The sequence below is a fragment of the Pyxicephalus adspersus genome, chromosome 3, assembly GCF_032062135.1.
Source record: "Pyxicephalus adspersus chromosome 3, UCB_Pads_2.0, whole genome shotgun sequence".
In the NCBI taxonomy this organism is placed as follows: Eukaryota; Metazoa; Chordata; class Amphibia; order Anura; family Pyxicephalidae; genus Pyxicephalus; species Pyxicephalus adspersus.
In genome coordinates, this window is record NC_092860.1 from 54,703,219 (window position 1) to 54,722,942 (window position 19,724).

General features: G+C 40.6%; 1 protein-coding gene across 4 annotated transcripts in view; it reads right to left on the bottom strand.

Annotated features, from left to right (window-relative positions):
• The window catches only part of LOC140326265 (N-acetyllactosaminide beta-1,3-N-acetylglucosaminyltransferase 3-like), a 59,943-nt gene that overhangs the window by 331 nt on the left and 39,888 nt on the right, over nt 1-19,724 (bottom strand). For 2 of the 4 annotated variants that reach the window (XR_011919812.1, XR_011919809.1), the window contains one exon: nt 2,779-2,915. The exons of the other annotated variants lie outside the window; for them this stretch is intronic. The gene's annotated coding sequence lies outside the window, so the exon portion shown is untranslated. The remainder of the gene's footprint in view (nt 1-2,778; nt 2,916-19,724) is intronic. 4 annotated transcript variants of the gene reach the window in all.

A 19,724-nucleotide genomic window follows, 5' to 3' on the forward strand; every position in this document is an offset into this window, starting at 1 on the left:
ATTGGTCTAAGATACCTAAGGTAATTCAAAACTAAGTAAGACATTCCAGGAATGCCTAAATGATCCCTTAAGACTAAATACTCTTCTTTTTACCATTAAAAAAATGAAAGCTTCATGAGATTTAGCTTTAACTTTTACTCTGTGTGAATGCAAACACATATTTGGGAGAACTATGAAATCCAAAGGAGGATGAGATATCTGGTAGAAAATTTATATCAGAGTCACTGCTGTTTAGGCCCATGCTAAATCTGGCAAGATAAATATGTTTTATTTCTTTGTGAAAAACTCCTCTATTAAGTTTGAGGAAGAGTAATTAGTAAATACAGGTATTTGCATATGTTATAGGAAAGCAAAAGTGTGGTGAGAAAGTAAAATTAAAGTGATTGTTAATATTAAAAGGGTATGAATTAGGTGTAATGCATTGGAGAATTTGTTGAAAATGCTTAATATGTTTTGTTGAATGTGAGCAAAATGTGTGCAAGTTTGATATATAGGGACATAAATGTACTCTGATAATGATGAATCCTGTGTTTTGTAAGGTAATACTATGGGAAATGCATGCATGGCTATCGATAAAGGAGTCTAAGGTCCGTGTTTTAACAAAATGTAATAATACATTATTCAGTCATGTGTACATAAATATCCATTTTTTTTTGTTTTGGACATGATTGGTATTTTTCAACAGTGATTTTTTATTTCTTTTTTTCCCTCATTCACAAAGAAAATTAAAACTTCAGTTTAAAGAGAACATAATCTACTCCTTTAGTAAATATAGCCCAATATGTGCACAGTTCCCTCTCTTAGAATCCTTGGTTAAAATGTGCCATATCAGAGTCCTGGAGCTCATGGGAATAGGTAAAGACATCATCAGGACTAAAGACTCCCATGTCTATTAGACATTCCCTGGTGGGAATCTTCCAGGACCATGTGTTTCAATGGCAGTAATTGGTTCCCTGAAGGAAAATTTTGAAAAAATGTCAGACTTCCTGATTTATAAATAGAGCCCTAAGAGTAATATTAGCAGAAAATGGGGTGAGGAGCAGAGGCAGCACTGGCAGAAGTTTATTATAGGGGGTGGTAAAATCCAGACATGTACAGATACAATAAAAAAAGTACATGTGACAATTTTTCAGTTTTAGTAAGCTTTCAGCTAGATAAGACTGTATATAGTTTATGAATAACATGTAGATGGATTTATGTATATACTGTCTAAACTTATATAGACTATACAGACCTTGAAAACCACAGAGCAGCACAAATGCGTCCCTTCTGTGAAGGGGTCATTTCTTTGTGCTATTTCCCTGGGGCAAATGTTCCTGGGCTTTAATTGAATATATATATATATATATATATATATATTATTTAAAGGAGCATGTAAATTAATGAAAATTATTATAGTTAAAGCTTACATGCTTGTTTGTAAAAATCAGGGTTCCTCATTCAAAAATGAAAAAAAGCCAATCAACATGGCCAAAGATCAGGAAACATGGAAAAGAAAAAGAAGATGATGATGGCAGCCCCCATGATGAAACAGAGACAGATGGGTGTATTTAGAAAACTGTGACCAATCAGGTATGTTTATTTTATGGCAGTATTGCAATAAAGGACCTGCCTGGTCACAATTTTTACATTTAGTTTTGGTTTAAATTGCCAAATACCACTATGCTGTGCATGTATATATACTAATTATCACTTTCTAATCTGTCATCACACAATAGTATGGATGTAAAAAAAATGTGGATTTTTGGGATCTGGGATCTGGTTTAAATTTCATTAAAGTTTGGTTTAAAAGAAATCTAATGTTTGAATGAAGGATCGTTGGCAAATATGTTATTATACATGTATCAGGGAACATTTAGTGATTTCACTTGTGTATATCAAAATAGATTTAAATGTATCAATCATTTTTATTATTTTAACTAGACTGGTTTGTGTGTGTGTGTTGGGGGGGATTAATCAAGGAAGTTTGCTTGTCTAGTATGAGTTGATGTGACTTTTAGAAAGATCCATATTTGTTAGCTTCATCTGTTGCTGCAATGTTTTTGTGCCTGGTTTCTAATTACAGTTTCTGTTGTTCAGCAATTCTTCAGCAATGTTTGGACATTGTATCCACAATTAATTAGTACAAATGTATGCATGGTTTCCACTACAAACTGCTACTTGACCCCGCTTGTTGCCTTTGTCCCATTCTCAAAGTCACATTGTCATATTTTGGTATTTGAATGTATTATGTACATATTCCTTTTATGACTAGTCATCATGGTTTATTAACTTGCACTTTTTTCAATTGTCTGATATTTGCTAAATAAGCTGTGGTTTTACTTTAATATACTTCACTCACGTTGATTTGCTGCCACTGTTCTCCAGAACTCCTCTGTTCATTTGTAGTAGTGGTATAGGTTTGTTCTTATTGTGCTGTGGTCCCTGATCTTAGCCCTATTGTATACAAGCACACTTCCACTTCCTGGCCAACCAGGTTGTCAATTAGCTGTCCAGCTCAGTTGCATACTCATTCTAGCACACCTGATAATGATGGAAGGAGGTCCAGGTTGCCAAGTACAAAATCAAACCACATTGATTGACAAGCTCACAAGCAGGGTCAAACACCCTTAAATAACAGATTGTATGCATTATTTAGGTGTTTACATGATTCAAATAGTATTAGTACAGAAAACTTTCAGGGACAAATTTACTTTGCAAAACACATTTTATTGCTTTGAGGGTGTTTATGCAGGTTTGAATTTTAGACCTTGGCCCACTATAGATTCACTTTCTCACATCAGCTTGGTAGTGGAAGCTCATAAAGGTGAATTCCTCCTTTGACCAGAAGCAATATCATCCACGAATGTACAGTGGTCTGTGATGTGACATTCCAGAGGCTTGGCAGAGATTCACAGCAGAGGGATGTTATTGTTCTGTTAAAAAATACATTACAATATTAGGACGTGTTAAGCAGCATGATAAATCGTGTTTGGTTGTCAACTAGATGGAGCTAGATTGTATTTCTCTGCCTTTTCTGGCTGCATAAGCAATGCTTGACCAAATCTGCACTAAATTGCACTCTGCCCCAGTTCGGCAACGTATTTGTGTAAAGTGTCACATAAAGGCACAGCTCTTACACAAATATGTCTACTATTTAATTTCCCAAAGAAATAAATCTTGCTTGCTAGGACATAGACTCCCAGGTTTGTTTTTAACACAAACATGATGTGCCCAAATACCGTTTCCCCGAAAATAAGACACTGTCTTATATTTTTTTGGCCTCCCAAAAACACACTAGGTCTTATTTTCAGGGTAGGTCTTATATACCGGTATATATTTTTTTTTAATGAAAAAAAACACTTACCATATTCATGTAGAACAATGTACATTTAATTCATGTACGAAACCACGAACAAACAAATGTAACAAACCTATTCAGGTGCAACAGTCTACATGTATTCATGTATAAGAATATGCGTTTATTCAAATACAAGAATGTCATCTTCTTCTGGAATGTCGTCATAACTCTCCAAATCCTGAATTCTGGTCTGGTTTTCTTGGGACTCCAGTTCCTTTAGAACCAGTGGCCCCACTCTTTCATGTCTAGCAATGGCGCTCTCTTTAAAAGAATACTTCTTGTCCAAATAGCCGGCTTTTTTTTTTTTCTTTTTCTCCTATGTCTTATTTTCGGGGTAGGTCTTATATTAGGGCAGGTTGAGACAATAGTGATAGGTCTTACTTTCGGGGTAGGTCTTACTTTCGGGGAAACACGGTATGTAATGCATACATTGTAAATATATGTTAATACTAACGTGCAAAGATGTTTGCAATCAGTTCATCCCTGACTTGACGTCCCTCTGCTGTGGTTTGGGAGCTGGAGGCGAATGTTGGTGCACTTCCTCTGGAATGTCCCCGGTATCATCATGGTGTACGCACAGGTTGTGCGGGTCGCAGCATGCCATAATTACTCGAGCAGCTTTCCAGGGTGCGTACAGGAGCTCACCACGAGGCCGCACCAAGCACAGAAACTGTGCTTTTAGCAGCCTGATGGTGTGCTTCACAACCACCCCACCCCCCGCTGGCTTTTATGCAGAGCCTTGTTGTAATTATGCTCTGCTTCAGACCGGGGGTGACACACTGCTGTCATAAGCCATGGAAACTGCCCGTATATTTTGTCAGCTGTTTGTCAAGACAAAAAAATAAGTGGTAGTTATTGTTAAAGTAATTGTTCTGTGGGTGCAGTGTAACCCTAGAGTTAGTTGCCAAGGTTGCTAAGGGTTGTTCTCTCAGGCCAGTTTAGTGCTTTTTGGTTGATAGGAGCCATTGTTACTACTATAGTAATTATAGTATGGCTTCCATGAATACCTGAAAGTTAGTTAAAAGGTTCTCCCGTGCTCACAATATTGTACAATATTTATAAACTATTTTACAAATAATATATTACCCACAAATCTTAAATATATACAATATAGGTAATAGCTTGGCACACAGCAGTCACTGATTTCTTCCTACTGTTATTCATTGTGACAATATGCTGTTGAGGACTTATGCAAAGAGACTGATTGAGGTGATTTACCTACTGTTAGCTGTATTACAGTAATGACATTTCTGGTAGAGGGCTGTCTGACACAGGATATAGGCATCTTAGCATGAACCTGGGTGCAATCAATGGCCCCTAAAATATTCGGAAATCCTGCTTGCCTGAAAAAATCCACCTTTACATTCCTCCCTTCTTAAACTGTGTGGGGGGAATGAATATATAGTGGGACAAGGTCCAAAATGGCATTTAAGACCAGCATAAACACCCTGGATACTGTTGGCTGGCTTAGTCCACAAACTAAGGCCGAGGTAGTTTGATGGAGGATGAAGGATCCCCTTAGTAAAATATAGAGAGTGGCCAGGAGTCTGGTCATTCCTGGCACAGCTTGTGTTCTTTTCGTTTTTGGAGCGATTTTTATCTTCCAGTACATTGTATAGGTTCTGGATGACATGACGGGACAGGCAGAATGTCATCCAGAATGTCATCCAGGTTGGTCCGCTCTCCAAAAACCTGTGGCTCCCGGACCCATTGAACAACAGTTGAAGGCTGCTGCTTCTCAGCTTGTTGGCTAGATGTAGCTTTTTCTGCAGCAACATACATTGTTAAAGTTGCGGCCACAACAGCACTAGCCTCCTCCATATCCTAAACCTTGCATGCACGGGAATGCTGAGGCGCATATGGAACGCGTCTGAATGTGTGCCCATGTTCGCATATATGTACCAATTGGCGCATACAGAACGCGTCTGTATGCGTGCTCGTGCCCGCGTATACATCTCGTCATACTGAGCGTCTACGCGTGGGCGTGCCACTGCAATCCTATATATTTTCACAGAACTTCTTAGACCTTCTGCTTGCAACATTTCAAAAACCTTAGAGAGTGGTTCCCAAAAAAATGTTTTGAAAAACATTAAAAAAAAGATAAGAAGAATCCACCTTTTATATTATTCCTCAAAAATGTGTTTTTTGTGTTGTCCCATACCTGTATTTCTTTTTTCCTCCTAGGACCATATATTGGCCCCACCACCACCATCACCACTGCTGGCACCACCACCGCCAGCACCACTGCTGGCCCCAACACTCTAACCACCACCCCAGGGAATTCTTCAGACCATAAACCAGCAGGCAGCTCCATCAGGCAAGCTAGGTTACCGAGACAAGCAGGCAAAGCAACATCTAGGCCCCTGGGCCCTCAACCTGGCAGCTCAGCCAGTTTGGGGCAGCCCAGGGATTCTGCTGCCAAGGCAACCAGCTTCACTTCTGAGCAAAATACAGCTCAGAAGTGTCAAATACGTGTGAGTGACATCTTCAGCCACAGAGGCCGTAAGAAATGGGACATACCCCCAAACATTCTGCAGCCTCCCAGGAAGTATTAAAGATTAGCGTTGCCATTCATTGAGCCAGAAACAGTGGTAGGGGTGGACTACCCGGATGACTCTGATGCTTGGCAACCATGTAAGTTCAATCCCTTTACATTACCTAATTACAAATATTTTGTTTTTTGGCTATTTTTTGGGATTGCAACAGTTTAGTAATTTGAATTTAGGCAAAATTGTATTGTTTTCCTTAGTTTTGTTTGGGGGGAAATATGAGATCATTTTTGTAGGATGTTTATTATATTTTTGCATTCTTTTTACTTGCATCAACAATGTATGTATTTCTAATCTTTAACAATAGTACACCCCAAAACACAGCAGTCCCCTCCTGCTCTCTCTGCTCAGAGTGATGAGGATAACGAGGATGTCACTTTGCATGTAGAAGATGACACTGGCCTGCTCCTGGTAAGATGAACCTTTATGGTATATCTTGTTTGACATCGTGCAGCTGTCTCTAATCATGTTAAAAACCACAGTCATATGTGTAATATTTCAGCTCCCCCACATGTTACATTTCACGCATTTGTTTGTCTGGGAGTGTTATGTTTTTTGGTTATTTTTGTGGGGAACTGATCAATACAAATGATCTTTTATAGTCAAGCTCACTAATTTTTTTTTTGGGAGGGGGGTTTATTTAACAGATCCACATCTACAGGAGGAGGTCGTTGACCCACTGCAGAGAAACCTGAAGGAGATTCAAGGTAAATTGGTAATTAATCAAGGTAATTTGGTTTGTGTGTGTCTTCAGCCTTCCAAAAGCTAAATAAGAACCTTCTATCCCTCTGTAATTTCCTTTTTTTTTCCATTTTATTTGAAGATGTTTATGGTGCTGCCTTCCTTTGGGAATGTCTGCCAGGTTATTGAGTTAAATATTTAAAATAGACTCCAATTTCTGCCTGATTGTAAAATTTTGGTTTGCCTTAGATAAATATTGTGGACTTAAGATATGTGAAGATTTGTTTACAAATTCATTCATTTTGATGTCATATATCATGTGCCTTTGTAAAACATCAGTGTCCTCTGGTTTGTGGTTCTGGAGAATTTTTTCAGGCTGCATCCACTGTTGAGGTAGGCAAGAACTGGTTCATTTGTGTTATTTTGGTATGGGTTGGGGGGAATGAACATTTCCCAATGTGTTCCATTTGTATTTTTTTGTTGGGGTCCCTCAGGTACCCATTTCACACCAGCAGACGAAACGCCTGAGGTTTCTGTAAGCAATCTGTAAGCAAGCAATCTGTAAGCAAATGTTTGGGATTAGGAAGAAATGTGTATAGATCAGCTCCATCCAGCTCACCGGCTCCATCCTGGCCACCGGCTCCATTCTGCCAACCGGCTCAATCCTGGTCACTGGCTCTATCAGGCCCACTGGCTCCTGCACGCCCTCCTCCCAACACCAGGTCGTTGTCAAGCCGGGCTGTTGTCGGCCCGTGGCCGAGCCCAGGCTGTTATGTCGACTGTTGAGGTGTCCTGCGCTCGCTGCTGTGCCTGGTCTGGTTCAAATATGTAGGTGGATGCTGGATGCCGGGTGCCAGGTGAGACATTATTTCTGTCTTATTCTTCAACAAAGTAACATCACTAAATGTTTTCAGGACTCCATAACGCCTACAGTGTTTGTTTGAGTTCTCCTGTGTGAAGACATTTGTTTGGATAAGATAGCCTAATCTCTTTTTTGTATTTTCCCAATGTCCACAGGTTAGTGTACCTCACAATTATTCGACACTTCACCTATATAAGTTTATTTTGATGTGGCCCAAGTACGCTCAAAATGTAGTTTTGCTATCTAATCCCAGAAGAATGTGAAAGTTTGTAAATTTGGCTCGAAATTATTATAATCAAGTATGAAGTCTCAACTCTATACTTTACTTGTATTGCTGTAATGTCCTTAAAAAAGCCCCAAATTATTAACAAAAACACGATTGCATCTTTGTTCACTAATTGAGCACAAATCTAGGTATGTCTAGGGACCAAATATGGCACACCTCACTTCTCTGACACTTGCCTCTAACAGATAAATGTGCTTGCTAATTGGCCAACTACATTTCTGTTGTTTAAACTGACTTACGAAGGGGTTCAGCTATGTATTGTATGCAAAATGTATTCTTGAATAATGTTACGATCACATTTATTTTGAAGAGGACTTATCTAACATACCCAACTCTGTTACTTTTAAGGTCACATGATATGTTGGGAAGAGGTGATCAGAGAGGAATGCAGGAAAGGTGGCAACTTTTCCAAGTTTCAAAACAGGTTGGTGTAGGATAAGAACATGTCAGATATTCAAACAACCATTATGTAAAAACCAAGTTTTTTTTGTGTTTTTGTTTTGTAAAGGAGAACCGTGTCACTGCAAGCCTGCAAGGATCATTTTAAATGTGACTTGACTTGTGTATTGGAAACAAATAAAACAAAAAAAACAAACAAAACAAAATATTGCTTTTATGGTTTTTCCAATTTTTTTTTTAAACTCCCCCCACAGAATTTTTAAATTTAAATATATATACCAAAATAAATATATTAGGCATATTAACCCCCTAACCGCTAAGCCCGTAATTTCTCGCACTAAATATTTTCGGTGCTATACGATCGTTCGCAGATATCGTGCAGGATCGTTCGTCGTTCGTTTACCAACGATAATAATTGGAAGTGTGTACGTAGCTTAACAGATGATTTATTTTCTAGATATAGATATGTATGTGTATACTATTACTAAGAATCTTCATGATTCCACCCCACTAAGCTCAATCATAGCTAAATCATTGGAAAACAATAATTGGTCTCCTGGATGTAAACTCTCTTCATCCTGTTTCAGTTTAAGTGAAGCGTAAGTGCCAGACATACTTACAAACAACATAGAGCAAAAATATTGGCACCGTTGCATTATGTCCGAAAATGCAGCACAAGTTTATTTTATTTTTTTACTGGAAAAACAACAAGGAGAAATACTAAACACACTATCTATCTATGTGAGACAGTTGAATCAGGTGCCTTCTCAAAAATCTGAATTGTGGTCTCATCTATCCAGAGGACATTCTCCCAGAAGGCTTCCACTGTCCTCCGGACAAAGAGAGTATACTGCCTTGTGTTATGTCACGGATATATTTTATGACAGTTTATATAAATATTTATGGGTTATATATGGATTATTTGAAGTCTACAAAGAGAGATAACACAGAGGCTTGCAAGTAAAATTTAAAGATTAAACTATTTATTAATAAAGACAGATAGATAAAACGAAGAGTTAGATATAACAAAACCACTTAGCTGCGGAAGTGAGTTGCATTCATCCTAGAAGTCCCCCAAATTAATGGCTTGGCAGATGATCAAAAAACATGTTGCATACAGTCAGTTCTGGTCAAGACTACTTAAGTAGGTATGGCACTGTGTTTTAAACTATCCAGGAACTAAGACAATGGCCAGTATTTGACCAGTACTGACCAATGATCATCCCTTAAAACAGTATTTAACCTTGTAAGGATACCAATTAAAGGATATGCTGCATTCCTTTAGGATGACCTCATATATGGTATACATATACCCGTATATACTGGTAAAGCATTATTGTTGGTGAGACATAATTGATATTAAAATAAATTGTGCTAACCCAACACCTTGCGTGATAGCTAGGAGGCTAATTAGTGCTCTTCAAGTGATCTAGCTAGGCATGTGTAATGACATCAACGGCACAGTGTGATAGCTGTGTGTGGGAATGCTGCATGTCATATTCTGCAGCCCTAAAACTCTGTGTACAAGCACAGAGGACACTCATAGCTAATAGGCCCAAAATATCTCCAAAATCTTAGCCCACCAGATTTCAAGCATTTTAAGATACGGGAATCACAATTTAAAACACTTGTTAAAATCCAACATTGGGAATGCATTTTCAAAAGCAAGTGTGCCTAGAAGTCCTTAAGTGAAAATGGGGACCCCCGGGCCACTTACATAGCAAGGAGCAAGCACTTGAACCTACATTTTCTGGTTCATGCACCTCCCCATTACAGATAAATTGGGGTTCCTTGAAATGTAGGCATCAATTTAGAGGCACCACCCCAATTCTCCTTGCTAGGTAAGTGGCTCAGGGGGGGGAGGGCAGAAAAATGCATTTTCTCTTTTGGGCTCCTAGATGCACTTGCTTTTGAAACAGCACTAACCTCCAATAAATTTGGTATAGTAGTAGCTAGTAGGGTACGCGGTCTAACATTGAAGTTGTTAGGCTGATTAATATGAGAAGCAGCCTTAACACACATTTAAATGTGTGTATGTGTATGCATGCATGCATGCATACACATTTAAATGTGTATGTGTATGCATAATGTATTTAAATATGTATGCATGCATGCATTATGAATACACATACACACATTTAAATGTGTATACGTGCATTCATTATTCATACACATGCACACATTTAAATGTGTATGCATCCATGCATTATTCATACACATACACACATTTAAATGTGTATGCATGCATGCATTATGCATACATCCACATTTAAATGTGCATGCATGCATTATGCATACACATTTAAATGTGTATGCATGGACATACATGTAGGGTCATGCAACTAGTACAAGAAAAGAAATACAATAAAAAATAAACATTAAAACCCGAATAATGTAGCGCAGGTCTCTCTCTAAAAACAACGGTCGAGGGGTGTTCAGAAGGCAGATATGAAACTTGCGATTTCACTTCTGTTAGGTGGAACACATGCCTATGCTAACGCATTTGCACGTACATTTCTGCACTTGCATGTAATGTACATATATGTGCGTATATACATATATATATATATATATATATATTTGCCCATATGACCCCTTTTTTTCTTGGGGGGGGGGGGGGGGGGGGCAGCTATCAGACAGCGTATGTTACGCGGGGGGTCATGTGCATATCTGCACTTGCCTATTTAAAAATTATGCGCATATCTATATGTACATTTTTCTTTGGGTTTTTGTAATTATGGACTTACATGCTGGTTTAGGCCTTTCCACAGATTAAAAACAAAACAATTGTTTTTTTTAAATCTGGATTAGGCAAAAACCTGCAAGGAGATCACATCAAAAACACAACTTTATTCTACATAACCCCTAAACATCAGAATAAAATACACTACACAGACACCACTACATTGAAACAAAATGAAAACTAAATTAGATACTAAAACACATGTACACCCTTGCTTCCACAGAAAACAACATTATCACTAAAAATGGGTTTACATAACATTCTATTGAAAATAGCTTGACAATAAGTATATGTGATTTGGACCCATTAGGTGAAAAACTGCTAGAAATTAGTTAGGCAGAATAAACATTTAAAGGCACTAAGAAACAAATCAGCCAATTAAGAATCTGGTTACAAACACAATAACATAGCATTAACATTGACTTTCTCATTGCAAGATTGCCATTGAAACATTTAAAAGTGTACAAAAAAAACAGCTAATGTACTAAGTGGTAAGCAAAGTAAAAACTGTAGCAATCTAGATTAGGATAACACACCAAAAAAGACCCCCCTCCTCCTCCTCCAGGGCCCAAAAAAAAGACCAAAGAAAAAGCATACACACAACACCCTTATATGCACATAGCTATGCACACAGCTGATACGAATGCACAGTTTGTGAAGTTTGGATGTTTGCGAATCCTCGGGTCAGGCATTGTAATCGTTTAGGTAGGCGCCTATGTAAACAGCTGAAATCAGTTAATTCTTTCCAAACCTGAAAATATTAATTAAATAATAATTACAAATATGCCTATTTCTTAGATAGTATATATGCTTTAAACATTTGAACACCCCAAACATTTTTATTTAGGGCTAAGTGAAAGATGTGTGCCATTAGAAAGAATGATTTTTTAGGAGAACAGTGAATTTTAATGCAAGCTTGCCAGTGTCGAGCTGCCGAAGATGCGCGGCTCGAAGCTCACGGTCATTTCAGTTGATAACTACCGGGAGAATACGCCAGTGTATTCTCCACGGCTGAAATTTGGTTGATAAATACGTTTTTGGTGTCCTATTCTGGATCGCGTTTACGCACGCGCAAGCAAGCTTTCGCATTTACTTGATGAATCAGGCTCCCCATGCAGATGTCACAAGTATGTGGTTTATGTGTGTGGTGTATGTGGCATTGCTGGCTATCCCTGCGTTCTACCTTCTGTGGATAAGCCACCTATATGACACCTGTCATGCAGAGAAAGAGAGAGTGTGGAATGGAGATAGAGCATTGGATAGTAAGCATTCCAGCATTCTGGGTCAAGTAGCACTGAGTCAAATTCAGCTGGAATACTAGACTTATTTTGATAATGTTCTTCTAATAATTGCATGAAAAAGGGAAAAAAAATGTATAATAATACATAATACGTAATTTCCCTTAAAGCCTGCACTGACCAGAAATGAGTGGCACTCAACTCCCCACTGTGAGCCTGCACTGATTAGAAGTGTGCCACGCTCATCTCCCCATTTTTATGTATGGAGAGCAGAAGAGAGGTTTCTAGTTCCTTAATAAGCTAAATACGATAGTTAATACTATTATTAACTAGGCATAATGTCTGCTATCAAAATATACCTGTGCTGTGAGACGGGGGGGGGGGGGGGGGGGGGGGTGTAGGATGATATACATTCACAGTTTATTATTTATATCCCTCTGCTATAAATAATTCGTTTTTTTATTTAATTTCATGTATGTTTCTGCCCATCTGCACCTGTCACCACACCTAATTAGACCATAAGTGGTTCCTTACTGGTCAATCAAAAGGCTTAGAAAGGTAGAGGAATAAAATCATTCACTGGCTTCAGCCAAAATACCTAAGGAGGTGGATATTTGTATCTCAGACCATTGAACTTTCATCTGACAAACCAAGTAATTGCCTTAACTTGTTGACGTCATTAATGTCACTTTTCAAGTGCTATAGTAATATAATGTTAGCCTTTATTGCATGTATTACTGAGGGTCATTTTTTTACCAATGTCAGCTAATCTTATCACAGAGTCCATAAATGCTGTAGAAAAAACAATCGTTATTTTTTTCTGTACTTTAAAATCACCTAGTTCTCCTGTCCTGTTGGACAATCCTACATAGATAATTCTGCTTCAGCTCAGTTTCAGTGTTCCTATGCATTTACCTAATCTCTTGCATTGTGATGTCCACAACCTCGCTCACCAGAGCCAATATCTTTACATTAAAAACGGAAAAAAATACTTTTTTAATCGTAAGTGAACTTTTCACTTTATTACAAAGACCAGCTTCAATCTACCTACAGATTAAAGAGGAATAAATTCCTTCTAAAGACATAATGTACAGGTATAAAGTAAAACAAAATTACTCTAGCATACTGTATATTTACACAATAATTACTGATATTTTTATAATTGGTAATAATTACTGATGTTTCAATGGTATTGTTTGCCATGTCCTGCCTCTTTCCTTTATATGAAACATAATTTTCCCTGAATTGAATGACTAACATGATAATTGACAATAGGACATTTTTACACATTTTTGCTTGCTTTAGGTGTATTTAATAATACAATAAATGACTCACAAGTTCATTGCTACAGTTCTCTTCTATTATGTTTATATATCTTGTCAAAATGTGCCAAAACATATGTGATGAGGCAAAACACATTTCATTAACTTTACTGGGCTCCAAAGTAAAATATAGAGCATCACAGTACAGTACAACCATTAAACAAAACATTGAAATTTGAAAAAAAAGTATATGTTCACTGTTTACAAGTTTGCATAGTTTTATCCTTAGTTTGTTGTACTGTGTTTTGCCCTGATTAGCATCAGTGATAGCATGCAGTCTTTTGTGATAGTGGATGAGGCCATTTATTTTTTAAGGTGGTAAAGTTGCCTATTCTTCTTCGCAAAAAGCCTCCAGGTATGATGGCCTTCATCAAATTGAGGTCAGGAGACTGTGCTCCAGGACCTTCAGTTTTTTCTGCCACTGCAGATTTGGCTTAACCCTGTGTTTTGGATCACTTTCATGATGAACTGATGAATGCAAGCCTTCAATACATTCTGGTAACATGTTGCACTCATATTGGCATCAATTTTCACTGTTCAAAGTTCCCTGTGTCCCCCCCCCCCCCCCCCCCACCCCCCCCCCCCCCCCAGAACATCAAAGATCCTTAACAGTAGGGTTTATGTAGTTTTTATCATAAGCCTTGTTGTGCCTATTCCAAACAAATTGATAAAAGTTGTGACCATACAATTTAAAATTGGTCTCATCACTCCACAGGACTTTTTATCCAAAGGACTTATTCACCAAAAATTATGAAGGCTGTCTAGATGCTGTTTGGCAAATTGTAGGTAGGCCATTGTTTTTTTTTCTTGCAACTCAACTCTGCAGCCTTTTAAGTACCTCTTAACTGTATGCCTTGAAACAGACACACAACCTATTAGCGAAGAATCTTGTATTTCAGCTGAAGTGGCTTAAAGAGAAGGTTAACTGAAAAAAGCTGAAAACAAAAAAAAATCCAGCAGCACAGTCGATCAGTCCGGAGTTGTCTTCCATTAGGACTAGGCGATCTAGTTGATATACCTAGATCTGTGGCATAGTAACACAAGTGACAGTCATATTAAAACTCTCCACAAAAATTATTTTAGTAGCACCAGAAAGCATCAAATTCAAATGGCAGAATCTGTTCAAGTATTAATTATTAAATATTTATATACATTGTAGTTTCAAAGTCACCCAGTATATTAAAGCAATGTATTGCATTTTTTTCTACTAAAGAGGGATATAACATAATGTGACACAGGTCACACTTTCAAGGCAGTTCTGAATCACAGCCTTTCCGGTACTAGTCATTATATATCCTTTACAATATTTCTTATGGCAGGCAGTGGTGAATAAATAATAAAAGAAACACATTAACAACAGCTGTTTATTATAACGAAGGTTGCCAACAAAGTTTAACTAACAAAGCCTCATCTAGGTCATGTCAAGCCAGGGAGTTTTTTGACTGCTTACATACCTTACAGTCATTTAGCATCATGGTTGCACTGCAAATGGAGTGTGTTGTCAATTGATTTCACATGAAGATGCTTTGAATTAGGGATGAGTGAGCAAGATTTGTAAGTTCGTTCATACTGAACATTTAAGTGAGAACGGCCTTGTAATTCGCCGTGAGGTCGTGTTCTCCCAGAACAAACGAGGGAAAATGCAGGGGGCGGGAATGGCGATGTGTTTTGGCAGGAATCGTGGCTGGGAGCGAATCATTTTGCTCCCAGGGTGCACAGCAAGGCCCAGCAGCCAATCAGGAGAGATCAGAGCACAGGGATATAAATACAGGGAAGGAGGGAGGGGTTAGTCACTTTATCCTGTGTTTTGTGTCAGAGAAAGAAGCAGGGAGAGAAGTGCATTGTGACTGGGACGGGTTAGGAGCCTTCTCTATATCTTGAAATATACAGATTGTGCCGTTTTTGATGCTACCTCCTGCTATCCAGCAAAAAAGGCTGAAACATTTCTGTCCTACTCTCCAAAACAAACAGATATTTCATTCTGGTCCCACTTGCTATCTATCAAAAAAGCCAGAAAGATTTCTGTAATACTCTCAAAAAAATACAGATATTTTATTCCGATCCCACTTGCTATCTATCAAAAAAGCCAGAAAAATTTCTGTAATACTCTCAAAAAAATAAAGATATTTTATTCTGATCCCACTTGCTATCTATTCAAAAAAGCCAGAAAAATTTCTGTAATACTCTCAAAAAAATAAAGATATTTTATTCTGATCCCACTTGCTATCTATCAAAAAAGCCAGAAAAATGTCTGTATTTCTCACAAAAAAATACAGATATTTTATTCTGATAGCATTTGCTATCTATCAAAAAAGGGAGAAAATTTTCTGTATTTCTCTGAAAAAAATACAGATATTTAATTCTAATACCACTTGCTATTTACTGTTTGGAACAGGTGCATTGTTTCCCGAATAGGTAAAATATTAAGCGGTAGACGCAGGGGAAGGTTTGGCATTGGGCAACCTGGCGCATCTGGCAGGGGGCATAATCCCCAGGAGTCCCCCACTGTAGGACAGCAGCAGCAGCAAACCGTTGGAGGCGGCAGCACAAGTTGTCAAACAGATCTGAGATGTGTGCGGAGCACCAGTACGCTCGTAGATTTATTGAGCGGGCATACTACAATTATACAGCTATGTCATTTTCAGAGTATTGTGGACTGGGTCTCAGGGGGCTCAAGTGCAGCAGGCTCTTTTTCTGCAGCAGGCTTTTCCTCTGCAGCAGCAGCAGCAACCAGCACAGCTGTGACAAGAGCAAAGACAGGAGTTAGCGTGGCTAATGTGCCTGTACCACCGGATGACTTTGAGACCCTTTGGGAGTGTGGTCAGCACTTGTTGGGCGAAGGTTCTGGATCCCTCAAGTGTTGACCACACTCCCAAAGGGTGTTAGATGAAAATGGCTTAGATGAGGATGATGAGGACTGTGATGTCACCTGGGAACCACCGGTGTGTGTAAGGGCTAGCAGCAGTTCCGAAACAGACGTAGAGGAAAGGCAGCAGCAACAGACTGGGGATGGAAGGGGCCGCAAATCTGCCTCATGTAAGTCCCAAAGAACACACAGACGAGTGGGCATAAGCAGGATAACAGTCAGAGACGATGTGACCGTGGGAGAGATGGAGCAGACGCAGGGGCAGGCAAAGAAAAAGAGCAGCAGAGTGGTTGCACGCACCTGTCCAGTGTGGTCCTTTTTCACACTGAAAGACGATGACGGTTGCGTAGCAATCTGCATCCTGTGCCACAGGCAGATTCACAGAGAACAGGCCGGATCACATTTGGGTACAACATCCCTCCTTTCCCATGTGCAAGAACCACAAACCAAAGTGAGAGCAGTTCTTGCGTTCTCTTGAAGGAGGTGTAAACATGTCATCGTCTCTTCTTCCACCTCCATTGACTTCTTGTCCACCTCCAACTGTCATTGCCACTACGTCTCAGGAGGTTGGTAACAGCCAGACTTCAAGCTGTGGGGAAGTATCAGCTTCTGGTCGCAGGTTTCGTGGCGTCAGACGATTTGTCGCCAAAAGATGGGTACTCCAGTGACCCCTTTAGCTCCCCTAGTTCTCAGTCCCTTCAGCCCACTTTACCGGAGTTCTGCTCAAGGCATCAGGCTATGGGCCAACAAAAGAGTAATCAAACTCAATTCACGTCTAGCAAAACTATTGGCCTTGCAGCTACTGCCGTACAGCATTGTGGACTCTTCTCCTGTCCGTGACTTGATGGCCTGTGCTGAGCTTCTGCTGCACAGCTGTTCCCAGTTTACATGCACATATAATCAGTAACCTCTCCCGGGCATTGGCATTCTCGGTGTCTAATCAAATCCAGGTCACCATGGACAGCTGGACAACCAGGCATGGAGTGGGATGCCACCTTTCCTTCACCGCTCACCGCGTGGCCTTGCATAGCTCAGTGGGCAGTAGTCTTCAAGAGGCATTGCAGCACCTGGTACCCCTGCCGAGGGGTGTGGTGGGAAAGCATGGGCCACCCTAGTCCTCTCCCTCCTCCTTCATTCCTTCCTTCACACCCTCTCTTTTCGACACTCCTTCTGAAAGGCCAGCAGCAGAGGAGATTGTGATTAAACGGACATGCCACTATGGCTCCCTCAAGAACACGCGTTGCCAGGCAGTGCACAGAGAGGTTGAGGCTTGGCTGACGCCCTCCCAGCTCCCAACAGGCAATGTAGTGTGCCCTGCTTTGCGCACGTACTGAACCTGGTGGTGCAGAAGTTCTTCCGCACGTACCCAGGACTGCAGAACTTACTGAGACAGGCTCGATCCATCTGCAGCCATGTACGCCAATCTCCTACTGCCCCCACGGCGCCTAGCAAGATCCAGCGCCAACAGTGGCTTCCACCGCATTAACTGATTTGTGACATTATGACTAGATGGAACTCCACCCAGCACATGCTCCAGCGTCTGTGTGAGCAAAAGCTAGCCATCCGCCATTACTTGGTCAGAGTGGTGCATGGAGGCAGCGGGGCCCTTGGTACAGCCACACAACTAAGCTATGTTACCAGTGACCAGTGGCTGCAGATGGAGACGCTGTGCAAGGTACTGGCCCCCTTTGAGCAGGCCACAAAAGTTGTAAGTTGGGAGCAGTCAGGCTGGAACATTGTCATTCCCATCATCTTTCTGCTTGATAAAACCTTGTGTGGCCTGATGGAAAGTGGCGATGGGAGAGGAGGGGAAGAAATGGGGGAGGAGGATGAGGGTGACAATACACTCCATAGCGCACAGCCAGCATCAGGAGGAGCAAGAAAGGACACTGGCCAGCATTAGGAGGTTCAACAGGAGGAAGATGATTATGATGATGAGGGAGACCATGTTGGGGCTGCTGGACAGGACCCGTGAAACCCGCATTTGTGCTGTCACAACCCAGGCATTGTGCGGGCGAAAGAACAACAGGAACTGCTGCAGCTTGAAGAACAGGAGGTGGGTGATGAGAAGGAAGATGTTTTGGTGCCTACTGAGGGACAGGAGGAGGATGAGCCCAGGGAACCCCTCTTTCATATGTGTGTCCACATGTTGCGATGCCTACGGAGGAACCCCCGCATTTGCAGCATCAAAAATGATGATTACTGGCTGGCCACCCTTCTGGATCACCGCTACAAAGACCCAACCCAGTGCAAAGAAAAGGTGACCCACCTGAGCAGAATATTATGTGACTGGCTGTGTGAGGAGTTCCGTGCACCACATTCCACACAGGAAGCTCAGGCGGACACTGCCTCCACTGTCTCCTCCTGTAGCGGCGGCAGCAGCAGCATCAGCAGTAGTGGCAGCAGGCCGCACACATTCAAAAGTGTAGGCCAAGGCAGGGGGGATTTTCTGGATGCCTGGCAAAACCTGATGCGGCCACCTCAAACAAGTGAAGTGCAAGGGCATGACCATCGACCACTTATGAGGAGGATGCCTGTCCTGACAGTAGTGATGCAATTAATTTTTGGGTCAACAGACTTGAAATCTGCCTGCAGTTGGCACAATATGCCATCAAGCTTCTTTCATGCCCAGCATCCAGTGTTCTGTCCGAAAGAACCCTCAGTGCTGCTGGCAGAGTGGTAACGGACAACCGATCACGACTGCCGCCGGAAAATGTCAATCGCCTCACCTTTTTGAAAATGAACAAAAGGTGGGTTACTAACAACTATCATATCCCCACTGATGTCACTGATTGACTGACACAAGGACTCACTAGGCCAACCAAGATGTCTCTGTGAACCCACACTGCTCCTGTGCTAAGTCTGTGGCTGCCTATCACCAACACCCTGTCAGCTAAACCTGCCTCGGTTCAATTTTTCCGCTTGTTATCGCAACGTCCAGGGGTGGCATTCTTCACCAGTGTCATGCCTGCCATTGTGTCAGCTAGCAATTTCCTTTACATTTCTGCTGCTTCTGGGAGGCCAACAAACTGCAAATGAAAACCCCCAGTACTGCCACACTGATAGGTACTATTGCCTTTGCCTAATTTTTCAGCTAAGTATTGTAAGATTGAGGGTTGGCATTCATGTTATCCACTTCATGATGCAAACTAGAAATATCGTCTACCTTCCTAACACTTCCAGCACCAGAGACTACAGCAACAGTGCTGGCGCACAAAACATCTTGGTCTGGCCCTTCTACGTTTAATCATAAATTTCCAATTTTTGCATTACACACTTCGGGTTGGCATTGACAATGCACTACACCCAGCTCTAGACGCCGGTTACCAATGCGTCCACACTCCATCTCAGGGTCCACCGCCTCCTCCTCCTGCTGTTGCTGCTGCCCCCTGCCCAGTACTTGATTCACAAAAACTGTATTACACACTTCTGGGTGTC